Source organism: Pan paniscus, chromosome 5 (assembly GCF_029289425.2).
Source record: "Pan paniscus chromosome 5, NHGRI_mPanPan1-v2.0_pri, whole genome shotgun sequence".
NCBI lineage: Eukaryota > Metazoa > Chordata > Mammalia > Primates > Hominidae > Pan > Pan paniscus.
The window spans coordinates 157,187,452-157,214,774 of record NC_073254.2 but is presented as its reverse complement, the minus strand read 5'-3'; the positions used below and the strand labels follow the sequence as shown (position 1 = coordinate 157,214,774).

The following is a 27,323-nucleotide window of genomic DNA, read 5'->3' as shown; positions in this document are numbered from 1 at the left end:
AGTTTGAAGTCTACTGACTTAGAGGGAAAGAAGAACATAATAACATTCAGGAAAATATTGGAATTGAGTATTTCATTTGAAACAGGGCTTCCCAGAAGCCAAGAAAACCTGGGAACTAGCACGGCTTAGATAAGGATTTCCTAACCTATGACTCATGGAAGGCCCTGAAGTCAAAGGTAAGCTCCTGTTCATGTGGTTACCTGAGTGTCCTAGACACCCTTGCCCATGGAACTAAGTTTCCCTTTAATGTCCAAGTCAGGAATAATCTGAGTCTCCAGCAGGGTTGGGTGACCAAAGTCCAGTCTTTATCCAGCTTCTGATAAAATGGAATCTGGAAATTTCCAGGCAAGCCTATATGTGCCAAAGATCATCCTGATTGTAGCTTGCCATCCCAGTCAGACTTCTGGCTCTACAATGTAGTTCCTCCCAATTTCTTACCATTTTATATGAGTAATTCTACACATATAGCATAATTACAATATAAAACATTGGTTAAGGCCACAAACTTAGAGATCTAACAGACCTGGGTTTGAATCTTGTGTCAAGCACTTATTAGGTGTGAGCAAGTTGTTTAACATAGCTTCGGTTTCTTCATATGTAAAGTAAGGATTATAATATACACCTAAAAGACTGTAGTGAGAATTAAATTCAGTAAAGCATATGCCTGGGTCATCCGATGTACTCTCTGAATGGTAGCTCTTGCAGAATTATTAATTTTTGCAACAGAGTCTTCTAAAAAGATGCAGAAACCTTAATTCCATAGGACCATTTCTCATATCAACATTCAAGAATGCCAAAGACATTCAAATAAGGCAGATTAAGTTACATTAGTAAAGGCAACTTTACAAAGAGTTACACTAAATAATTCTGGTGATCTAATTTGATATCGTGATTTAATTTGAAACAAGCTAGAACCTGAAATCGTACTAGGGGTGAATGGTTAATATTTTACTTAAACTGTCATCAATATCAGCTACCTTAATTGCACTTTCCTCATGAATTGAGTCAACTCAAAACTGAGCTTTCGGGTGAATTCATAGAATACCAGTATTATTTGTTGTAAACTGAGACTAGATGCACAGGTTCCAGATGTGTACATGGCAAACTTTACTTCTTATTTGGAAATTATGAAGTATGTTTTGCTTGCTAAATAAATGAGAATTTGCTCCAATCTTGTAATGAGGGGGAAAACAAGGGTAGTGAAATTCATCTCCCAGAGAGCACTTCTCCTTTTGCTTCCTAGAATATCACCAAGAAGGGCATGTAGATCTTCCTTAAAACAGGATGAGAGAGTTTTTGCCTCATAATCAAAACTTCTGCATTCAGTTTTACAAAGCTCACTCACAAACAATGAATGGTGTTTGGGTCAAAATTGAGAAGTTAAAGTATTTTTGAAATAACAAATCCCAAACAACAAGCAAATGTATTAAAGGATTTGTTCAAATCAACCTTTTAGTAATCTGTTCTTTTCTTTAAGTAGCACTTAACTGCTGTAGCACTGAGAAATAATGCTGTCACAGTGGTGTGCAGCCTGCTCTAGCTGCTCATCCAAAGTCTTATTTATTTAAGATGGATGATGGATCAGGACATAAAGACTCTGAGAAACCCTAGACAAGATAAAAAAGCCTGTATCCCAGGGTTGGAGCAGAAGAGACCACAGGTGCAGCAGGCGGGGATGGGCTGTGGAGAGCTTTCTGGTGGTGGCCATTTCTCCACCACATGTGCCCTGCTGGATCATCACCAGCCAGGATCTATGGCACTTGTCAGAGGCTGTGGCATCACATCAGGACAACCCTGAAACCAGGTCACTGAGAAGAGTAACAGCAGGCAAGGCAGACCAACTGCTTCCTGATCATTCTTCCCCCAGTCCCACTCAGGCCACCCCTTGGGACCAGGAGATGACAGCCCAGGAGGCAGCTTTGGGGAAGACCTGTGCAAAGTGAGACTCAGAAAGGTCCCCTGAGAAACAGGATAAGGAGTGTTGAGGGCATAATAAACGAACCTCACCTCACATCAGAACTCTCCAAGCTGAGAAAGTGCACACACGCTCACTCCTTAAGCATACTTGGAAAAGCAAAGGCTAGGATGTAAGCCTCTATCCCTTCCCTCAGGCACACACAACAGCCAACAGCAATGTGTTAGCTTCCTGGGCAAATAACAGGGTGTTTGATGAGCCATGCACACTTCTCCTGAACTTATCAGTTGTTGTTTTATATAGCTTGATGCTAGATTGATTGGTGCATGAATGGGTAGGGAAAAATAAAACCCCAATATATAGTTGAAACAGACCCCTATTACAAAACACAGATTAACAAGAGAAAAACAAACAGACATTTATTAACATGTATATTTCATACATCGTGGAAGATACCCAGAGAATGAGTAACTCTCAAAGAGTTGTTTGGAATTTCTGCTTCTACGGTGAAGAAGTGAAGGAAACATCATCCCCAAATATAACAAATTGGTATATTTTGAGCTAAAAAACACTGGAAAAATTACAGTTTCAGAAAAAGTCTAGTTGCCCTGTCTTTTCCTGCATGTAGCAAGCCAAAAAAGATTATTTTGGGAGGGCTGCCTTCTCCTTACCTGGGTAAAAGAATATTCGTTATCACTGGAGACTGAGATTTGGTGCTGCAACAGGCCTAGGTAAATAAACTTCTGGAAGTAACCCTTATCTTCCACTAGTTTTACATACTCCAAATACCTCCTAGTGACTCCCCTAGAATGTACTATCCCTAGCCAGATCCCCTTTCCCCTGTCATTTCTTCACAAATTTATTGTTGTTTATCTAAAAAGTATAAAAGCATCTTACTTTGGCCGCTTCTTGAGGCTTCCCTCTCTTGTGAACATCCCCATGTGAATGTAAAATTAACAAAACTTGCATGCATTTCTCTTTTTATTCTTCCTGTCTAAATCCGTTTAGGGGCAGGGAATGTATGTCAAGACTTTTGTATTGAGTGACACATTTTGTAGAATGGAACAACCCAACCGAGGTAGGCCCACCAAGGGCTCAGACACTTCAGGAATGAAGGTTTGAAAACAATCAAGGGCCGGGCATGGTGGCTCATGCCTGTAATCCTAGCACTTTAGGAGGCCAAGACAGGTGGATCACTTGAGGTCAGGAGTTCGAGACCAGCTTGGCCAACGTGGCAAAACCTCGTCTCTACTAAAAATACAAAAATTAGCAGACGTGGTGGTGCACACCTGCAATCCCAGCTACTCGGGAGGCTGAGACAAGAGAATCGCTTAAACCTGGGAGGCAGAGGTTGCCGTGAGCCGAGATCATGCCAATGCCCTCCAGCCTGGGCAACAGAGCAAGACTTTGCCTCAAAAAAAAAAAAAGAGAGAAAGAGAAAAAAACTAGAAAAACAATCAAGTGAAAAAAGCATTTAATCATATAAAGAATCCCAAGTAGCTAAGGCGCTGGCTAAAGGTAAAGGGAACATGAATGGGTAGGAGGTGAAGGAAAGCATAAATATCAACTAGCTTTGAGATAATTTGCAACAAGAAGTACCAGACTGCCCCCACAGGTATTGTTGTATGGCTGGGGGGAGATTACTTGTCATCTTTGCGCATCAGTTACCTGGCCTATAGGATGCAAGCTGAGAATAATCATGTCTACTGTGCGAGGTTATTTTCAGGATTATAATCAAGATATAAATATTTGGCACTTAGTAGGGGTTCAGAACATGATGATCATCCTGTAGATAAGAAGTAGGATATAGTGTAGAGGGCTAAGAGCAGAGACTTTGGGGTTAGAGTAGAGATTGGAATCTCATAAGTTTACAGACCTGGTGCATGTTGTTTAAGTTCTCAAAGTCTTAAATTTTCACTTCTTCAAAATTGACTTAGATATACTTATTTAATGGTGTTCTAAGTAACATACAATAGGTAGAATATAGCACTTGATAGTACTCAAAAATAGTAGGCATTATTTTTTAGTGAGGTAGCGTCCAAGTTTCTCAAATCAAGTAGGGAAACACACATAGGCAGATGTGTTCAATACAATGCCGTAAGTGGGGAGAAATCGATAGGTAACCAGGGTGCAATGGGAACAGGAAGAGTGGAGATAGTGGGGAGCATCTAGCCCAACCTGGTGATGCTGTTAACAGAACTATATCCAGAAAGGTAAACATAAATGTGCTCATGGACCCAGACATAATCAAGGAGGGAGCTGGGACTGGGATCCAGAACTTCCAACCCTTGTATCAATTTATTTTTGTAACAAAATGTTATATTTGTATGAGATATAAAATAAATACAGATTACTTATTTTTCCTACTCAGAATTCTTATACAAAAGATAAGACATAACCATCACATAATTACACCTTTCAGGGAGTAATAGCTAAAATATAAGATTTTCTTGTTTGAAACTCCTATCTCTCATTCACATCTTTCAAACACAATACCACACGGTAGGACCCTTAATAGTTACATGAGCTACAACGGAAGACAAAAACACTAATTAACTCTTTGAACAAAGATTTCAGTGTCTTTTACATACCAGGTACTATTCTAGCTGCTAAGCGTACATAAATTAATAAAAACACAAAAAATTATAGGGAGAGACAGTAATAAATAAGTAAAATATATAGTACTGTCTGCTTTTATGGTATTAATGGTAAAATGGGCCTGTATAGTGATAGCATGTATTTCTCTACTTCCAAATCTTACTGCTTAAAACATAATTGTTTAAATATATATTTTAAAGTTAGAGTTTGTCACAACTGTGTTTTCTGCAGATCCACCCTCTGAGAGAGGCGACTGTAAAGGGACTCTGTAGTATACGTTAGGGAAATAATAAAGCTGGAGCTATGGTTGAACAAAGAGAGAGGATTTTCTAATTAGTTAAACTATATATATATTAGTTTTAACAGGGAAACTGTAAAGCCTTTCATAGGCAGATACAATTGTCTCTTTTACTTCCATGTGGCAGGAATAATAAAGAAATTCCAATTTTCAAATTTCAAAGGGAATGAGACCCTCCAGGAATTACCTTAGAACTAAGACTTGAGGAAGCCTTAGAAAAAGTGGCAAGAATTTTAATATTCAAGAATCTGAAAGTAGCAAGAAAAATATTAGGAATTCTGACCTCATGAATTGGGTAGAATCCTCAAAGCCCTGAATCTGTGCATAGCATGGGAGAATTTGGGGCAAGACGTATTGCGATTTAGAGTAAAGCTAAACAAGTATTTTTCTAAGGAAGAAATGAAGAATGAATGGAGCATCAGTATCTGTGAAATAGGGATGAGAATGGTAATTATATTTAAGTTTTTGTATTTCTTTGATTCTTGTTCTAATTATATTTTTCAATCACAATCCCTATGCTTAAAGCTTTATGATTTCCTTAGAAGCACATGACAGAAAAAAAAAAAAAAGGCAGAGCTCTTATCTGAATCTTATCTCTAATAAGGCCAGTGGTGACTCCTCATCTGGACTGTGAACAAAGGCAAAGTTGATTCTGGTATGTCCTCATTTCAACACACAGGTATTCCCAGCACAGAGCTGGTACATTCCATTTTGCTTTAATCTTTTTTTTTTTTTTTCTATTTTGCTCCCTTGTGGGATCCAACGAGCTGGTAAATTCTAGCAAACACAGAGCAATAGCAATTGTCACAGCCAGTCAGGATAATCTACAAGCAAAAAGAACTTCCAGGAAGCCAACATAATTCTCTATAAAAACCCTCAAATATTTGACTAATGTACCATAGACACTGTACAAATAAGCACAGTCCCGCATTGCTGTCTCTGGCTAGATACAGAACTCTTTCATTGCCAGTTAGCAATGAACACTAAAAGTGAATATAACGCAATGTGTGTCCCACATCCTGATCAGCCATTTCTAATAGGCAGTACAGGAGTACTAAGAGAAAGACTAGGTTAAGGAACATTCTTTTCTGGTTTTGAAAAATCATAACCAGAAAAGCAACTCATGTCCTAGGGATAATGAGTCAATAGTAAAGACTTTTTCAGTGGCAGATAGAACATTTATTTGGGGCATCTTTCCAAAATCTAAAGTTCATATCTTCTGGAATGTCAAAGTTAATGGAACTTGAATAAGAAGAGCCTTTGTCGCCTCTCTTTCTTGATAACTATGGCTGATGTTTTTGAAAAGTTATCCCTAAATATATCCTTGTATAAAATAATAGAGAATAAAGCCATTATCCAGTTTTTGATAAAGAAACATCCAGTATAAGGATTAAAGGGTTCACTTTAGAGACAAAGTGAAGGAAATAAGTCATGTTGCATACGCTAGTCTCTATAATAAGAACAGGCTGCCAATCTGAAGCATTTCTATTCGAAACAAAAAGTACAGCTGAACAACAATTCAGAAACATGCCAGTTTTTCTCAATACCCAGAAATTTCCGTTTGAAACCATACTTTTAAGTTATTCAAAAATGTTGTGCTGGCCGGATGCGGTGGCTTACGCCTGTAGTCCCAGCATTTTGGGAGGCCGAGGCGAGCGGATCACCTGAGGTCAGGAGCTAAGAGACCAGCCTGGTCAACATGATGAAACCCCACCTCTACTAAAAATACAAAAATTAGCTGGGTGTGGGGGAACGTGCCTGTAATCCCAGCTACTCGGGAGGCTGAAGCAGGAGAATGGCTTGAACCTGGGAGGCGGAGGTTGCACTGAGCTGAGATCGCGCCATTGCACTCCAGCCTGGGTGGTAGAGTAAGACTCTGCCTCAATTAAAAAAAAAAAATTTGTACTCCAGCTGGGCTCAGTGGCTCATCCCTGTAATCCCAACATTTTGGGAGGCCGAGGTGGGAGGATCATTTGAGGCTAGGGGTTCAAGACCAGCCTGGGCAACAAAGTGAGATCCACTCTCTACCAAATTTTTTTTTTTTTAATTAGCCAGGCATGGTGATGCATGCCTGTAGAAGCAGTTACTCAAGAGGCTGAGGCAGGAGGATTGCTAGCCAGGCATGGTGATGCATGCCTATAGTTACTCAAGAGGCAGAAGCAGGAGGATTACTTGAGCCCAGAAATTTGAGCCTGCAGCAAGCCATGATTGCACCACTGCACTCCAGCCTGGGCAGCAGAAGGCGACTCTGTCTCAAAAAAGAAAAAAAAAAGTGTTCCTTGGAACAACAGAGAAACTTTCTTGTAATGTCAGCATAAAATAAAGCACATGGTGTAACTTCCCCTCAACCAAACCACAAACAATTACAGCATAAACATCCATGTCTTTATAAAGCAACAACTAAAAATGTTACATTCAAAGTTAAGACTATGGAAAAAGGGACAATTTTTTAAATGCAGCTTGATGTATTTTATGGTATGGAATATCTCTTCCTGTAAGTTATCAAAATATGAAATACCATTTATTTATGTGCAAGCTGCTATACTGCATTACATGGGTTAGCTCATTCATTCTTCCCAAAATCCTGTGGAAAAATTATTATTATTATCATCCACCTTTTACAAGTGAGGAAAATAAGGCATAGAGAATCAGTTTCATGGCTTATAAATGAATAAGCCAAAATTCAAAACCATGGCTGTCTGACTCCAGAATTAAAGCTCTATTTTTTTTTTTTTTTAGCAAATTATCTTTCCCTATAGCTATGGATATTTCCAAAAGAAGAGGCTTGAAGGCCTTTGCTCTTTTCTATATATATTCTTTCATTTATTTTACCTATTGCTTTTAAAAACACTTCCCCAAAATGAGTATGTTAGAATTAGAACATTGCCTACCTGTAAGACTTTATGACTGGTGCTGTTTGACACATCCTACACTACTCCTCCATGTATGCATCATGTATCCTTAATTTCTTCCTCTCTCTTTTTCTTTTGAGGTCTCGCTCTGTCGCCTAGGCTAGAGTGCAGTGGCACGATCTCAGCTCACTGCTGCAGCCTCTGCCTCCTGAGCTCAAGTGATCCTCTCATCTCAGCCTCCAAAATAGCTGGAACTACAGGCCCATGCCCAGCTATTTTTTGTAGAGATGGGGTTTCACCATGTTGCCCAGGCTGGTCTCGAACTCCTGAGCTCAAGTGATATGCCTGCCTTGGCCTCCTAAAGTGCTGTGATTACAGGCATGAGCCATATATCCTTAACTTCTGAGAATTTTTATTTTGAATACCATGCTCTCAATTCATAACAGGTAGTATATAAGTTTAGGTAGGCATTTAATTTATTTTGTCGTCAGATTTTTTAATCCTAGAAATAAGTACATTTAAATGCTCTCTGATCTACCCTGTACAATTCCATGAGTCTACAAATAGGCCTAAATGCCATTATATTATCTATTATGCCCCAAACAGCTCCTTCCCAATGTCCCTGTTTATCAACGGATATTTAAGCAGACTCCTGGTGGAAACCAGGAAATGAATTGCACGCATATCTAGGTAAAAGCAATTCAAGCAGAGGAAACAGAATGTGAGGTTGGAGCCTGACTGGTATGTTCAAGAAACCTACAAAAGGCCTTATAAATGGAGCAGAGAAAGCAAGAGAAAAAGTGGCACAAGACGAGGTGTGAGCAGGGCTAGCTGTGCAGATGTGCAGTCACAGAAGGCCAGGGGCAGAGAAGGGCACTGCACTTTGTTTAATGCTCTGTCATCAGCACCTTGAATTACTTCATAATATTTTTAATAAGAAGCCCCGCATTTCATTTGGTACTAGGAAATGCAAATTATGTAGCCAGTCCTGGGTTAGAGCAGTAGCAAGAAGTCAATTGCTGTAGAATCCTTTAGCCATTGACTATTGTAAGGACTTTAACTCTGAATAAGATAAGAAACCATTGAAGGATTCTGAACAGCAGAATGATGAGCTTAGAGTGTTTTTTCTTTTAAATTGCTCTGGCTCCTGCCATTAGGATGGATCTAAGAGGACAAGAGTAAAAACAGAGAGTTTCAGCAAGAATCCAGTTAGGAGATAATGATGATTTGGTCCACGACGGTGCAGTAGAATCGGAAAGAAATGGTCAGGTTCCAGGCATATTTTGGAGGTGAAGCCAGAAACATACGCTGATGGAGATAATGTGGGGCAGAAAAGAAAGAGGGACATCAAAGGTGATCTCAAGGTTTTGCGCCTGAGCATTTGGAAGAAGAGAGGAAGACTGAAAGAAGCAGGCTTGGGGTTATGGAGATCGAGAGTTTGGTCGTGGATATGTTGAAGTTTGAGATGTTTATTAGACCCTCAAGGGGAAGTGTTGAGTAGCTAGGTAAATATGCAAGTCTGGGGTCTGAGAAAAAGGTTTGGGCTAGAGATTTAAATATTTGGATGTGGAGAAGATGAGGAGGAACCAGCAAAGGAGAATGAGGAGGAATCAGCAAAGGAGAATGAGAATGAGCAGCCAGTAAAACAAAGGAATCAAGAGGAAGTATAACAGCACCCTAAGATTCAGAGAGGAAAGAAGAAGGGACCTTCTTGTGTGTCAGTTAGCCTATGTCAATATGCTGATAGGTCAAGTAAAATGCAGCTGGGGAAGTGCATGACCATTGGATTTAGCAAGACAGGGACTTGAAAAATGTTGTTTCACTGTACTGTTGGGATCCTTCTCCTTATTGTCTAAATGTGAAACTTCAAGCATGTCAACTCCTTATTTACCCTCATGTCAATAATATTCAGCTACTAATTTTGATAATCCTTTTATCATTTCCACCCTCTTTATACATTTTTTTTTATTTTATCACACCCAGCCTTTACCAACATTACAATCTAGTTCAGGCCCCTGTTATTTCAGGACTGGATTCCTGAGTACTGCCCCAGGCTGTCTCCTAGTTTAAGCTCACCAGCAACTCATCTTGCTTAGTCATCTGGGAACAAAGCTTTCCTTGGGAATTTCCCAGGTTCTTCTGCTCTTAAAAGAAACATACCAATGACAGGCTTCCCTCACCCACTTCCCCACCCCAGTGCACAAACATACCCTCCTGATATACAGCACACTCCTAATACTTGTCAACCCCAAAGGTCTGCCTGAACTCCAAAGAACCCACAGTTAGAATTGCCACTCAGGAATTCCAAGAGGCCCCTTCTAATCATCAGAATTTGAGGGGACTGATCCAGTCTCTGTTAATCTATAAGGAAGTGTGAGAGATTGAAATATATCAACACTGATTAAGTTGGGCAAAGGACAGATGCTTTCCAATAAAATATAAGCTCATATACCTATTAGAAAAAAGTAAAACTTTTAAAAACCTGAAAATATTTTACTGCAAGGGCACAGAGCAAGTGGAATTCTCATTTACTGCTGGCAGGAATTCAAAATGGTTTAGCCACTTTGGAAAATAATTTGGCAGTTTCTTATAAAGTTAAACAAATTCGTGGCACATGACCCAGCAGTCCCACCCCTAGGTATTTGGCCCACATAAACTAAAACATGCGTCCACATACAGAAAAGTCTAAAAGTGAATGTTTACAGCAGCTTTATTCATAATCACCAACAACTGGAAACAACCCAAATGACCACCAACTGGTGAACAGATCAATCTTTTCAAAATGTTGTACATCCATAAAATGGAAGCCTGCTCTAGAATAAAAAAGAACTAAGTGTTGATGCACGCAACAACATGGATGCATCTCAAAAGCAGTATCCCAAGGGAAGGGGACGGAGACAAAAGGCTAAGTCCTGAATGATTCCATTTCTATGGCATTCAGGAAAAGGCTAATCTGTACAGATGGAAAATAGATAAGCGTTTACTAGGTGGTGGGTGGAGGTAGGTGACTGCAAAGGGACCTAAGGGAACTTTTTGTGAATTAACTTGATTGTGGTTGTACTTAGATGACTGTATAGGTTGTCAATGCCATAAAATGTATGTTGAAAGTGATGCTTTTGACTGCATGCAAATATAAATAATACCTCAATAAATCTGATTTTCAAAAGTAGTGGCAGGGCACGGTGGCTCACACCTGTAATCCCAGCACTTTGGGAGGCTGAGGCAAGTGGATCACAAGATCAGGAGATCAAGACCATCCTGGCTAATATGGTGAAACCCTGTCTCTACTAAAAATACAAAAAAAAAATTAGCCAGGCGTGGTGGTGGGCACCTGTAGTCCCAGCTACTCGGGAGGCTGAGGCAAGAGAATGGTGTGAACCCGGGAGGCGGAGCTTGCAGTGAGCTGAGATCGTGCCACTGCACTCCAGCCTGAGCGACTGAGCAAGACTCCATCTCAAAAAAAAAAAAAAAAAAAAAAAGAAGTAAGTTAGAATCATGAAAGCAAACGAGGGCAAGTACTTTGGTTTACTCACTGCTTTCTCCCTAGTACCTATAACAGTAACTGGCATGTGAAAAGTATTTACAGTAAGGAAGGAAGATAGAAAATAGAGAAAGAAAAAGAAAAATTGAAGGAAAGAAGTGGTGGAGGGAAAGAGGGAAGCAAACAAAATATTTCTGTATTAAAATGTCAACCACTGCATTACTTGTTCGGCAACAATTTGGAAACCATCTAAATATTCACCCTAAAGGGAATAGGTAAGTACATGATGGTTCATTTATAAAATGACAATATTCAGCCTTTTAAAATGTTTATGAAGTCTTTAATGAAAAATAAAATGCTGAGTTAAGCATGTTGGCTCATGGTCTGTAATCCCAACTACTCAGGAGGCTGAGGCAAGAGGATCATTTGAGCCCAGGAGTTCAAGACCAGGCTGCACAAAATAGGGAGGCTTCATCTCTAAAAAGATTTTTAAAATTCAACTGGGCATGGGGGTACATGTCTGTAGTCCCAGGTACTTGGGAGGCTGAGGCAGGGGATTGGTTGAGCACAGGAGTTCGAGGCTGCAGTGAGCTATGATTGCACCACCGCACTCCAGTCTGGGTGACAGAGGCAGATCCGTCACTAAAAATAGTAAGTAATAATAATTTTTTAAAAAATAGATGCTAAAATATAATATTAAGCCAAAATAAGACAGAATTCAAAGTTAAATACACAGCACACTTAGCTATGTAAAATTTTTAAACATTTCATATAAAAAGTATTCCAAAAAAATAGCCAAAAATTATAATAGTAGGTCTCTATAGGTGATGAGATTATGCTTACTGGTTTTCAGGTTTTTTCTCACACTTCCCTGTACGTCCAAGGCTTTGCACATGAGAATAAATTGAAAATAGTATTAAAACGTACTTTAAAAAAATTGATGTTCAGCAAAAGAATCTAGACACCAGACTACCTAAAGTAAGATTCCACTTATATAAGGTACAAAACAGGAAAAACCAAGCTCTGCTATTAGAAGTGAGGACAAGGGTTCCCTGTAGGCTAAAGAGGAAAGAATGGCAGGGAGTATAAAGAGGACTGGGAGCTGCTGGTTACTTAGATATACTCAGTTTTTTAAAATGAATAATTATATTCACGTATGTGCACTTTTCTGTATGTATATTATAATTTGCTCAAAGTGATTTTAAGAAAAAGTATTATAGTTCTCATCCCAGAAAGAGGCAGAAGAGGCAGAAGTGGATATTTTAAAGATCCTAGAAGTCTTCCTAAAACTATGCCCACAACTAACATTGCCCAATTAATTAATCTATTTTCTTGGTTGAGAACTTAATTCATACCAACAGAACAAGCAACCAAGTTTCTTTTAAAAAGTTCAGGACTTAATATACTAACCAGTCCTCCAGATTCTCACAGATCATACTAAATACCCATAAGAGCATTGAAAGGTTGGCAATGAAATGCCTACTAAACAGGTGTATGCATTAAAGAATTAGGCTACAGAGAGTGCGCCACTGCACTCCAGCATGGGTGACAAAAAAAAAAAAAGGCTATAAATATGACTCATCTACATGTTTCTACTGGTGAAAAAACTCACTGCCATTTCCTTCCTCTCAAGGAAGTAAGGACGCCTTTTATAGCCCTTTCTCGTAGGTGGATGGATGGCTGGAGGAGAAAGAGGACAGTCACGCAGAAAAGGAAAAGAAAAGTGATGAACCTCAGTGGGGTTTGTCCAATTAAGCCACATCTGAATATAAGTAAGAAAGGATTCCTGAAAAAAAAATACATGTGTACCAGCTACTTATACAGAGGTAGTCAATTAAGGACATAGTATAGAAAGCAAACTGCAATGTTAAGAAATAAAAAATAATTTTTAACCAATAGGTATTCTTAACAAAAAGTTGTTAAAATGAGTAAGAGATGTGGCAAATAGAAAATATAATAGGAAGAATGTGCATTCAAAGACAGAAGGGAAAATAAATACTTGGGTGTGTTTTCTTCCCTTCCTCCACTTCCTTGTTTTCACCATCAAGAAACACTGATCCTCCTCCTGAAAAGTCCCCGAGATATAAAACCTTGCTTCCTCAATCTTGAAGCAATGACTCATCTTTTTAGCACAGCTCTCCCCTTTCCTCTTCCCACGATTCAAAGTCCCTTCAATTGAAGGCAGACCAGATTATTTGGCAACTTTAGAAGACAAGCTTTCTTTTCAGGAGTCAGAGCCAAAGGGATTTCCCTGAGGAAAATACTAACAGGAAATGTGCACCAGTAGAAGGAGACTCAGAGACCTGGCCGAGTCCTGCCTGCAGGACAGGCCAACTGAGTCACCTGGCTTGGGACTTTGGGAAGATCAGTTAGTTGGTCTGCCTCTCTGTGACCACATCTACAAAATGATAATAAATAACATTGGTGTGCTGCCTACTGCTTACAGTTGCGGGAATCCAATAATACAATGGTTGTTTAAAAGTACTCCCTACATTGTACAGCACACAGTGATGAGTTCCTGTTACTATTATTACATCAGGAGTCAGTACTGAGAGGTAGTCCATAGGCTCAGATCAGCTGCAGTGTGAAAGATGAACAGAAAAATTAGATACAGTTCCTAGACCAGGGCTCCCAAGCTGAATGCCTTTGATTTAAAATCAGGCTGTCTCCAAACCTTTTGCCCAGCACGGTGGCTCACGCCTGTAATCCCAGCACTTTGGGAGGCCAAGGCAGGCGGATGGCTTGATCTCAGGGTTTGAGACCAGCCCAGGCAATATGATGAAACCCCAGTTCTACAAAAAATAGAAAAATTAGCTGGGTGTGGTGGTGCATGCCTGTAGTTCCAGCTACTAGGGAAGCAGTGGTGGAGGATCTCTTGAAGCCAGGAGGTGGAGGTTGAAGTGAGCCAAGATTGCACCACTGCACGCCAGCCTGGGCAACAGAGTGAGATCACAAAATAAATAAAATAAAATAAAATAAAATAAATAAAATAAAATCAGGCTGTGACAACTGTCACTCTCTACATGTAGCAGAAACTGATTCATGGGTAAAAATCAGAAGCTGTACACAGTGGCTTCTTTAATCATGGACATGGCAACAGAAAAACAATAAAACAATCGCTCCGTAGCCCATGGTGCTCTAGTTCCTGCTTCCTTTCCCAAGGCCCAACCTTTAGAGTCCCTGATATAAATTGAAATGCGAATGAATTAAAAACAACATCAAAAATACTTTTAAAAAGCATAGCTGTTTAGCAAAAGAATCTAGACACAAAAAAGTGCATACGGTAAGATTCCACTTATCTCTGCCCCCACCTCCTTCCAACAAATTTCAATTTTGGACTAAAACAATTTACAATTTAAAAGCCTCATAGTGGTGCAAAGGAGGGCTAGACGGAGGACCTGGAACGTAGCACTTCCTGGTGCAGTCACTGTCAGGGTGAGGCACTGCAGTGACCTGCCGACTGAGGAAGACTTGGCCAAAAAGAACAGGCAATGGAGCTGAGCTGAGAATGAACGAGGATCAGATGGCAGGCTGTTGCAGTGACCAAGCAGAAGCACCCAAGGCCAACACAGTGACCACAGATATGAGGACAAAACGACAAACATGAAGGACATCATGTGCTAGTCCAGCAGATTTTAATGCAAATCACATATATCGTTTTACATTTTCTATTAGCCCCTTTAAATAAGTATAAAAGGTATAAAGAAATAGGTGAAAATAATTTTGGTCATATATTTTATTTAACTCAATATATTCAAATTATGATCATTCAATGTATAATTGATATTTTTTAAACATTAATGAAATGTTTTATTTTCATCTTTTGTACATACATCTTCCAGAGCCAGTATGTATTCAACACTTACAGTTCAACACCGTGAGGGCTAGCCACATCTCAAGTGCTCAGAAGACACATGTAGCTAGTGGTCATCATCGTGGACAAGGAAAGCCTAGACTCTTAAAACACCTTTAGATGTTTTAGTCTATCTCATTTCATAACCTACAAACTGGACCAGATTTACTGATTTTTAAATCAAAATCTTTGACTCTTAAAAATCGATTGTATGTCCAGTCCATTTCATGTTCCAAAATCTTCCACTTAGAGAAGAGTCCGCTCACATGAATTTGAACTAAAAGCAGTGTTCACCGTGAGTGTTCTAGCTAAAAAACCACAAAATCCCTAACTCGTCTTCACTGCTGAGACATTAACACACTTCTAACCACAGAGCTGAAAAAGCAAATCTTTTGAAGTGATAATGAGGCAATGATTAGAACTTAACACCTTCTAAAAAGGAAGCTCATTGCTACAGCTATTTAAACCTCTAAGTTCTAATTCAAAACCTCTCAATTTTATTTTTGACAGTGAAAATGGGATCAATTTTTACTATCTAAAAGTATTGTTTCTATAATTTCATTCCATTTTCCTAAAAGAAACATAAAAATAACTGAAATTTAATACAATCATCATTGCAATAACCATTTAATAACAAAACTACTCAGTAGCTGATAATTTTAAGCCAACAATGAAAGATAAACAAAGAATCTGTTTCTCATGAGGTTGGGCATAGCTTCAGGAATGGGGGGGCTTTCTCTTTGCCCTCACCCAGTCAGAAACAGTGCTTGTGTCCTGCAAGGCAGGTTCGGGGCTCAATTCACCTCCCTAACTTCTCTTCTATCTCAGATGCCCTATCTTCCTAAGGCACCAAGCCTAGAGTGTATATGAAAACTATACTGGACACCATTTTTTTTCTTACTGAAGCAGATTCCAACTATTGTTCCTTTTTCTGGAAGTTTTGCCACTCAGAGGCAGTTGGAAGCAAGTTCAACCATGTGGCTAGGTAGTCAGACCTTCTTTTGTGCTACCAGGCCTGTCTCTTGGAACTTGGTACTACGAGAGTCCTTACCTCCTTCTCAGAGACAGGTGCCCCACTCAGAAGCAAGTGCCCTAAAACTGCAATACGACAGAAGAAATTCTGCCAGCAGACAGCCTTGAGACTCGAACTGCAACATCAGCTGCTCTCTGGTCTCTGCCTGGTGGCCCACTCTACAGCTTTTGGACTTACCAGCCTCCATAATCATGTAGGCCAGTTCCTTAAAATAAATGTTTCTCTCTGCAGATACACATCCTATTGGCTCTGTTTCTCTGGAGAATCCCGACTTATACCATCACGTGCAACGTTTCAAAAGTTTAGTTGGTGATTTAATGGACTACGCTGCTAGTGATTTCTGAACAAGCCTAGGAGAGTTTGAAGATTCCTCTTGAACATAGGGTTGTCTCTTAAAACATCCATTCCAGCCCTCCCCAACTGCATAGCAGTCATGGGGTTTGGGTGGAGCGGACCTCACCCCTCACTCCAGGGGGGACCACATTGGTGATCCAGACCTAAGCCATTACTTCCCCTAATTCCCTGCCCAAGGAAACTGGTCAGAGATAGTCTGTTTGAAATTTGTAGCAAATGTCCTGTCTCCCTCTGAGTGAGAAGGAGCATCTTGGCTCTGTGGCTTCTGCAATTTACCTTGTGACCATGGGGGAAGTCAGCCTTAAGATGAGGAAGGGACAAAACAGGCACACAAAAGTGGAGCTGTGCGAATCAGGCCTAAAGCATGTTTACCCATTTGAACCAGTCTTATACCTGACCCAATGGCAGTCTCATCTAACGGCTTTAAGCCCTGTTCCCGCTGGATGGTGGCTCAGAATATAGACACGATGCCCTACGTGTGGTCTCTCCTTTGCCCCACTCTAGCATTGCTGTGTTTGCAGAGCCCCAGCCTCTCTGGAATTTCCATGGTAAGGGTCCCGATCCTTAGAACTTTAGTCTGCTCAGCTTTATTAGCACTCTAATTTCTCACCAGAACTGGAGCACTGCCCAGCAAACCAGCCACCTGGCAGGGGTTCTGAAACCCTGCCTTATCTTTATCTCTCTCTCTCTCTCTCTCTCTCTGCCCCACCGCCCCACCCCATATATATATGACAGCCCCTGACTTCTTCTGAACAACTGTATCAAACAAGAGAGCAGACTCCCTCCACTCACCACGACTCCCAGCCCATGCCACGGCACTACCACCCACCTGATAGTATGTCAGTTGAGGACCCTGGGATAGAGATGCTGCTTGTTCAGAGATTGTTTTCCCACCTTCTGGAAAATTTCCTACCTGCCTCAAAGGCCAACTTTAGAGCCCAGTTCTCCCCAGCCCCACCTCTAGTATTTCAACTTTCCCAGCTAAAGATCCAGCACATTCCGTTAACACATCTTTTTAGAGTGTAAATTGTGAGAGCATGAGGAGCCTTGTGTGGCTGTCTCCCTTGAAAACAGGGTGAAAGTGGCCTAAGTGGAGGAGGATGAATGCAATGTGGATGTGGTGATCTCAGCCACTACCCCCGCACCACCAGAATGCAGCTGCACAAACTCCCTTCCAACTGAAGTCTTGCCATCTGTGTTTGAAGAAATGTAGGCACTTGTCCATACCCAAGATATAAGGGGGGTCTGGGAAATATAGTGTTTGTTTAATTCTCCCTTGAGCAAGCAAAACTTAAGGAATCATCACAATGACTGGAAGTGTCAAAATGCATTGAAAGGTTTTAGACCACAAATAGGACATGTTATCTACACTTGTCCTTACTAAGTGCACAGACACTTAGGATGGGAACAAAAGTACAATCGATGGAAAGCCAAGCTCAACTTCACACTTTACCAGAACCACTGGCCCTCACTAATGCCTGGTGCTGCTGCCCAGAATGGGTCGCTCTGCCACACTTCACTCCCACAGTGGCTTTCTTCCAGAGGCCAACTGTCCTCTCTGCCATCCTTCATATCTGTTTCTATGTCCCTGAGTCTCAATTGCAGGCAGGATTCAAGGTCATTTCAAGAGATTCCCAGTCCAGTTTAAATCAGGGGATATGGCTCAGCACCTGTGTAAGGCTCCTGTCCATTTCATGGCAGTTAGGAAGTCCCCCAATATTTTGTGACCATTATCAGATTTGCTTGTCCTATGCACTCTGAGGAGCTCTAGCTGGTGATTCTGCTGAACACCAGCTGTCTGAGTCTCAGCTTTAGCCCCATGAAATAACCAAAGTTAAAGTCAGGAATGTCAAAGTGGAGTGGGCCTGTGTGTGAAATGTGCTGGGATTCAGGGACAGACGAAAGAGAAAGAAAATGTGAGCAGACAATGCTGAGCAAAGAGAAATACTAGCCATGATTTATTCAACATGTTCTCTGTCCCAGGCACTGTACAACTCATATGCCTTCACTGAACCCTCACATCTACTCTATTGAGGTGAGTATTACTGCAATTCCCAATTTACAGATGAGGAAAGTGAGGCAAACGGAGATATAATAACTTACCCAATGTTCTAAAGCTATGAATGATGGGGCTGGGATTTGAACCCAGTGAGTCTGGTTTCCCAGACTTTTTTTTTTTCTTTTTAGAGATAGGGTCTCACTCTGTTGCCCAGGCTGGAGTGCAGTGGTGCTGTCATGGCTCACTGTAACCTTGAACTCCTGGCCTCAAAAAATCATCCCACCTCAGCCTCCAGAGTAGGTAGGACTACAGGTGCATGCCAGCATACCTGGCTAATTTTTTTATTTTTTGCAGAGACGTGGTCTCCCTATGTTGCTTAGGCTGGTCTTAAACTCCTAGCCTGAAGTGAGCCTCCTGCCTTGGCCTCCCAAAGTGCTGGGAGCCACTGCACCTGCACCCAGCCAGGCTTCTCATACTCTTAATTAACCTCTGCATTCCCTGACAAAGGGACTAGACATGTGCATTATCAGGAAAAGGTATCCTTTCTCTTGGATGCTGCTGGGAACACAGTAAACAATTTTGCTTCCCTGAACTCCACATTTTTGCCATGTTTCCATCCTAACTATCCCTTTTTGGTGTAGTTTTCTAAAAAATATGCTTATGTCCTCAGATAGGTCCCAGTTAATCCCTGCTCTGGCCTAAGGAATAGTGTTGCCCTCGTTCTATCTTGATCTTAATAAGTAAGCTCTTACAGTCTTCTATCAGACTGCTGATAACCACAAATGACTACAGAATAGGATAGAGGTACAATGACTGTGGCTGGCCCGTGCAGGACCTAATAAAGGCAAAGCCAGGAGAAGCACAAGCTGACCATGCTTAGATTTGTCACATGCAATTATTGGAATCTAAAGCTGTAAGCACGTTTTTCAAAAATACAGTCATTGCTTATTAGTCCATAGGAAAATACACACTTTCTAAAAATGTCTATTTTATTTTCTCTACCACTATTCAGTGGTTGCTAGGAGCCCAAAGTGAGAGTAGAAAGTGGTTTCAAGATTCAGTTCAAAGGTCTCCTCCTACTCTAAAAAATTTCCTAACCACTCCTCACCACTTTGAGTAGAACTCACTGCTCCTGGGGGCGTTCTTGCCAGAGCTGGCCCAAACTTCCATTACAAGTCAAAGAAACAGAACTGTGATGCCTTTTTTAGTTTACAAATCTCTCCCTCTCTCTTTCTCTCATTTGCTTTTAGAGAATAAGCTCTCTTTAAATCACAGAGGAGCAGGGAGGTGATGTAGCAAATAACAACACAGCTAACATTTATCTAATAACACAGCTAATGCTACTCGTCAGGCAGAGGACTACAGATTTTTCATAATTATCTCATTTCACCTTCACAAAGATCCTATGCTGTGTACATTATTCTATCTCCACTTCACAAGTAAGGAAACTGAGGCACAGAGAAGACAAGTCCCTTGCCCTAGATCACATGATAAAGCAGTGGTGGTGTGAGCCCTAAATGCAGGCAGTCCAGCCTCGGGGACTTCATGCTTGATCACGGTGCTGCACAGTCTCACTCACAAAATGCCTGACTGACTAAAGACTGTCTTGCTCACTCCTAACCAGCAACTAGGATTTCCGTGACAAAATGAACCCATTTCTCAGATGATACATTCCCATGCAGATACAGTTATCCTCTATGTAATTTGGAGTAGTAAGAAATTACATTTTCATTTTTGTTTGATTTCTTGTCCGAAAAGACATATTATAAATTTTTCATTCACACAAATGGAGTGTATTTCAATTCTCTTTTTAAAGGTCTAGATGTTAGCAAGTATACATTCTTTGACCAAAGTATTGGTTGTTATAACTTGATGATGTAGGGGACAAGAGATTCTTTTCTCACTCACTGTTAGGTTCATGGCCAAGGCATCTATAACAAAAGACAGATTAACAAGAGAAGCGCATACAAATGTATTTAATGTAAGTGTTTTTTTATGCTGAGGTTTGACAAAGAGTGGGCAGCCATGCAGAAGTGTGCTTGGAGGACAAAAGGCTGTGATCCAATGGTCATAAACTGAGGGGAATTTAGCAAGCCTGCTTGTAAGCTACTTCTCTGTGTCCCTGTGTCATCAGAGATAATAAAAAAAAATTCCTTCCTTCCTGACATAGAAAGGGCACTCTGTAATGTGGCCTTATGACCTCCTTCAGATAAAGGCCCCAGAATTTTTTTTTTTGAGATGGAGTCTTGCTCCCATCGCACAGGCTGGAGTGCAGTGGTGGGATCTCACCTCACTGCAACCTCCACCTCCCAGGTTCAAGCAATTCTCCTTCCTTAGCCTCCTGAGTAGCTGGGATTACAGGTGTGTGCCATCACACCTGGCTAATTTTTGTATTTTTAGTAGTGACGGGGTTTCACCATGTTGGCCAGGCTAGTCTTCAACTCCTGACCTCAGATGATCCACCCAACTCAGCCTCCCAAAGTGCTAGGATTACAGGAATGAGCCACTGCGCCTGGCCCCGATATTTCTTTTATAACCTGCTTCAGGGGAGAAGTGTGGGAAAAAGTCAGAGAGTCACCTTCTCACTTCTGCTGTTTCTCCAAATGCCCGAGTACCATATTTTCGGGTAGCATGTTCTAAATCCCATCACTGACAAATGCCTACAAGTAAGAACCAAAAAGGTAACAAAAATCAAGCTGCAGAGTGTAAGACAGTTGAGATGATAGGCATGTGGTTCAACTGTGGAATTGTGGGCCATAGAGACAATATTTTTACGTTTCTGAACAGTTAGGGTTTTCTGAGCCCATTTTACGGAATCTTGGAATCTAAGCTAAAAGGACAAGCCTGGTGTTAACTTCGAAGTGATTAGTGAGAATGCCAGAGAAATTTACCTCCCGAAGATACCTGCGTTTTCATTTCAAGGAAGAATTAAACCCCCAGGACCATGGAGACATCTCCTGGGATGTAAAGCCAGAGACACTAGTCTCATCTTTCCAGTGGGGAAATTTATTTACATTCCAAAAGCTAAGCTCCCAGAATCTTTCTTTCTGTTCCCAAGGAGAATGTGTTTATACCAGGGAGCAATGGATTTCTCGTCTTTTCTCAGAGGGGGAGGGGAAAGTTGACCCTTTCTCCTATATAAATGCCCAGATTCATTTTGGAGGGTGTCCTCACTTACAGTAGATACCATTACATATAGGATGACATGTGCAGCCTACATGTACATCTGGGTCTCATTGCATAGCCCCAGAGATAAGAACTGGGACAAAAGAGAGCTGACAAAATTATTTGCTGTAAGTAAAAAAAATAAAAGAAAAGAAAAGTGTTCTGCTCTAGAAATCTAGTATTGGCATTCAAGATAATCACATTAAATATAGATACTTAAAACTTAACAGGACTATGTGCCCTGCCTAGAACCAATGAAAATGGAATTCTCTCTGCTGGCTAAACAAAACACATCTGTTGGCTGAATTTAGGCTCTGAGCTGCTAGTTTGTGGTAACTATATAAGGTATGCCCTGCCTTTTGAAAAATGAGCCATCATACCATGATTTGAAAGGCACCCAAAAGACCCTTTTGCCCAAGGCAAAGTATCTTATTGTATCCTTTCTTGTCAAGACCTCCAGTGTCACCACTGGACACGCTGGTTCTTCTAGTTAAGAACTGTTCGAATGTCAAAATATCTAGGAGTGTCCACCCCAAAATTGTTATCAAATATTGATGTCAATAAATTAATTTGTTCAATTTGTTCATCTATCATTACCCAGAGCCATCTAAAAGCATCTGCTACGGAACCATTGACCTAGATGTTGATGAAAGATAAGGATGGAGAGACGCTTCCAGCTGAAGACTTGTGAGCTAGGGAAGTTTTTGGTATTCTCCAAGTAGGAGGACTATGGGCTTCTGAGAAGCAGCAAGAAGTCACTGGGCTTTGGTGTGTGGTGAAGGAAGTACGGAGACTGGAGGGGGAAGATGCACTGAAAGAGGAAGTATGAGGCTCTGAGGACAAACTGCATGCTTCTTTAGATTACTCAGTTCTTTTTAGCAACAGTTTTTTCAGCCTGGTGTTTAGTGTTATATTGGGAAATGTTTTCTAAAAGAATAGGGTAGCTGCCCTTTATGATGCTGAAATGGCCAAAAATTTCATGGCTAGAAATGAAATTCATTGTGCTTTTTTTTTTTCTTTTTCTTTTTTTTTTTTAAGACAGAGTCTTACTCTGTCACCCAGGCTGGAGTGCGATGGCACAATCTCAGCTCACTGTAACCTCTGCCTCCCCAGTTCAAGCCACTCTCCTGCCTCAGCCTCCCAAGTAGCTGGGACCACAGGCGTGTACCACCACACTCACCTAATTTTTGAATTTTTGGTAGAGATGGGGTTTCATCATGTTGGCCAGGCTGGTCTCGAACTCCTGCCCTAGTGACCACCCACCTCAGCCTCCCAAAGTGCTGGGATTACAGGCGTGAGCCACCACACCTGGCCTGTTGCGCTCTTTTAGTTGCAAGGAACAGAGACATTTAGGTTACCTTTAGTGACAAGGGATGTTGGTGAAGATGTGTGGGAACATCAGAAGAGGAAAGCCTCGCCAATGAGCTAGTGCCCAGGGAGCACAGTGAGGGAGCACTATTCGGGGCACATGGCAATTCTGCTAAGCCTCTGGCTGCTGGGCCTCTTGTTCTCCCCTCAACAAGTGATCTTCTTTGCTTACTATTCTAGTCTTCTACATCCTGTACTTGAGTTTGTTGTTTCTTCTTTTCTCCTTTCTCCCTTACACTCAGTCATCCTCTTCTCCATCATGGTTTACATTCCAACTCTCTGAAAGCCAATCTATTTAGGTTGGCCTGACATTGAGTAAAAAAAAAAAAAAAAACTGCACGATTAACAGAAAATCGAACTGATGGTGACTTAAATCAACAGGGGTTTATTTTTTTCTCCCATAAGCCAAAGGCAGGTGGTCATAGACATTAGTTCAGAAACTCAATGCTGACGGTGATTCAGGCTTTCTAACTTCCTGTTCTTCCACTGGTAGCTGTTGACTTTTCATCTTCAATCTTGTTGCCTCATGGTTGCAAAACGCCAAGATCTGCTGCAGATCTAGGCGTCACTGGATCTACATTCAAGGCAAGAAGATTGGAAAAGGGCCAAGGCCAGCAAACTCTCCCATTGCATCTGCCCCTTCTATGAGAAAGGAAAAGTTCTCACAGAATGCTTTCCAATCCTCTTCCCCATTATACCCCTGATGACCACCACACACATACATGCCTCACAGACTTCTGCTTGTGTTTCGCTGACCAAAACTACATCATATACCTACACTTAGCTGCCAAAAAGGCTGGGAAAGTGAGTAATGAGCCTGTCTAGCCTCTGCAGTAGGGAGGCAGCAAGATAGAAGGGGACTGAAAAGAGCTGTTAGCAGTCAGCTAATGAGTAGTATCTGCCACAGTCACCACGCAGCATGTGGCATCTACCCTAGGCAGTGCTCTAAGACAAGCCAACTACTAGAATACTTGACTGTCTATGGATAAACATCTTCAAGCCAGGGGTTGGTCTGATACAATCGGATGTCAGCATGAGAGCTAAGAGGAGCGTTGAGTGCAAGGCAAGAGGATAGTGCTTTGTTGAGTACCAGTATGATATCCAAATATCTCTCTAAATTCTTATCAGTGACCCAATTATAGCTTAGCCAGCCATAAATTCAACTATACCTGCGTCAGTCCCACACCTCTTTACAAGCTTGTTTTGTTCATCATATATTTATTTAATAAGTGGCCACAGACATTGGTTCAGCTGCTCAATGCTGACAGTGATGATTCAGGATTACATACAATTGATGATTCAGGATCATCAATATTCCATAAATATTAATGGAGTAATAGGCACTTGGCTAGGTGCTCGGGGTCTGACAGTGAAGAAAACAAATTTATTTTTTAGAGGAAGAGGGAGACTACTGAAACAAAATTTTCTACGTGTGTATATACATATTTTATGTATGCACACACACACGGATGCATTTCATTAAATCTCAGATTAAGTCCCTGTTTATGCACCTATAATCGTGTTGCTCTCCTTGGTAACAATTACTACAATTTCAGTAATTATTTGTGAAATATATATATATATATATATGCATATATTTAACACATACAATTTATTCATATTTAATTCAAATTTAATAGATATATTAAATTTCCAGTAGAATCTCCAGATAGTAATAAGTACTATGGAATAAACAAAGTTAAATAAGGGCCAGTGTAAAGGCATGGGTAGAGTGTGAGAGGGCAAGAGTATTGGCTATAATTTACAGACTAATCAGGGGAATTTAAACTATATGCTTCAGTTACAAATCTTCACGCTGTCTCCTTTAAAGGGAAGCTGGCAGACATTTCTGCTTTGGAGAAAAGAGGAAGGAAATGCACTGTGCTCAGAGCCAAAATGCACAGTTTGTTCCACACACACAGGCTCTGTTCTCATTGGATCATATTTCTAGCTTCTTAAATTGTTTTATTTGGCCTATTAACTTGAAAGGCAGGTGAGTATGGTCTTCAAAATGTAGCCTTGCTCCTGAGCAGCAGCACTTCAGTATACACTTGGCTTTGGAATGATCTACGCTCCACCCCAATTTGTTTTCTTCATTTTAAAACTAATCTGAGTCTCTAGTGGGGACCAACGTATACTTGGATATTCCCCAGCCATTAGGCATTGGAAATTTATCAAGGAAAGCTGGCACCGCTCATTTGTTTCTGTGTTAGCTGTATGAGATTTTTATATGGGATTTTAAAATACAGTTTATTGCTCTTCTTCCTACCTCTCTTATTAGCCGGTGGCCACCCCCATCTTTTAACTTTATTCAGGCTAATTTTACCTTATCCTTCAGGTCACAACATAATGGTAACTTCCTTAAAAAAGAATTTCCCTAAATCCAGACACAGTGGCTCACACCTGTAATCCCAGCATTTTGGGAGCCTGAGGCAGGAGAATCATTTGAGCCCAGGAGTTTGAGACCAGCCTGAACAACACAGCAAGACCCCAGCTTTATAAAAAATTTAAAAACTAGCCGGGCATAAGGCCAGGCAAGGTGGCTCACTCCTGTAATCCCAGCACTTTGGGAGGCCAAGGTGGGCGGATTGCTTGAGCTCAGGAGTTTGAGATCAGCCTGGGCAACATGGTGAAACCCCATCTCCACAAAAGACACAAAAAAATGCCTGTGGTCCCAGCTACTTGGGAGGCTGAGGTGGAAGGATGGCTTGCGCCCGGGAGGTGGAGGTTGCAGTCAGCTGAGATTGTGCCACTGTACCTCAGCCTAGGTGATACAGCCAGACCCTGTCTCAAAAAAAAAAAAAAAAAAATTAGCCAGGCATGGTGGTGTACACCTGTAGTCCCAGCTATTTGCGAGGCTGGGGCAAGAGGATCATTTGGGCCCAGGAGTTTGAAGCTGCAGTAAGCTATGATCATGCCTCTGCACTGCAGCCTAGACGACAGAGTGAGACCCTGTCTCAAAAGAAAAAAGAAAAGAAAGACTTTCCTTAAAATGTAGACTAAGTTAAATTCCTGTTTATACTCCTTTAATCTCTTCCCATTGCTCTCCTTGGGAATGATGATCACGATTTCAGTACTTGTGTAATTCCCTGTTTAACAGCTATCTCCCTCAGTAGACGGTAAGCTCCGTGAGGGCAGGGGCCATGTCTGTCTTGCTCAGGTCTTTATCTCTGTGCCTGGTCATGTCAGTCACAGACAGTATCACTTGATAATATTCACCCAATTAATAAATATATTTAGTCTCCAAATGACTAACTAGCAAAGTCTTCAGAAGGATACGTAGGGTGGTGGGTGCTGTGATTGTGAAACTTGCCCAGATCCCTCTCAGGAACAGAAGACTGGGTTCTGTCCCCTTCCTGATGTTAGGAGTGCTGCCAGTAGACACCCTCAACCGTCAGAGTTCCTCTGGGGAATGCCTCCATGAAAGAAATGGACAGCTCCAAAATCATGATAGTTGGTATTCAATGACTAATCAGTGCTGGGTTTTAAGGCCCAGCCCCTCATACCAACTCAAGACACCTTTACAAGGCCATCCCAACTCCAGAGCACCCCTTGGGAGCCTTTACTGGGATGGCATCACAGATCAACTTCTTCCTCCGCTCTGCTTCCTCCACCTCCCCTTCACAGACGTTTATTCCAAGAGCACTCCCTAATCAATGCCTTATACCTTAATCTCGACCTCAGCGTTTACTGCCAGGGTAACCCAGCCTGTGACGAGTACCACAAAAATGTTTACAAACTGGATATCATATTTTGTCCTACTCCATAGACGCCTAAACGGTAAAGATCAGTTATTTATCCTTGCATCCTTACAACGAATAGAAGGTGTCTTTCATATAGTGGACATCAGAAACACATCAAAGGAAATATTCTCCCTAAACTTAGTCTAGATTGAGCTAAATTCTTCTGATTCAAAGTGTGGTCCTGTTGAAAGGGGCACCAGCATCCCCTGTGCATTTTGTCCGAAATACAAAATCTCAAGACCCAACCTGAATTAGAACTACTGAATCCAAATCTGCATTTTATCAAGATCCCCAGATGGTTCACATGTATGTTGAAGTTTGAGAAGTACTGAGCTAAGGGATTTATTAATACAAGTAAAATGATCTGGCTGATAATACCTCTAGTTTATATAGTGTCTTTATAAGGATTTTCCCTCTTTAAAAATTTTCCTTAACACTAGTAATCATGCAGTCTTTCACTCAACAAATACTAATTGAGTGCCAAGTAAAGATGTCAGCTCTACGGAGCTTACATTTTAGAAGGAGAAGAAAACAAATATCAAGGTGTATATTATAGTGTACAGCAGGGTGAAAAGTGCCATGAAAAAACAGTAGAGCGGGGTAAGGAGGAGGAGAAGGTGTGTTGCAATTTAAAATTTTTACAAAAGGTCATGATACTCAGAGA

The 27,323-nt window shown here is 41.0% G+C and overlaps 1 long non-coding RNA gene across 1 annotated transcript in view; it reads right to left on the bottom strand.

The window, feature by feature from the left end:
* LOC117980715 (uncharacterized) overlaps positions 1–27,323 on the bottom strand; it is a 178,801-nt gene that overhangs the window by 150,771 nt on the left and 707 nt on the right. The window lies entirely within an intron of this gene.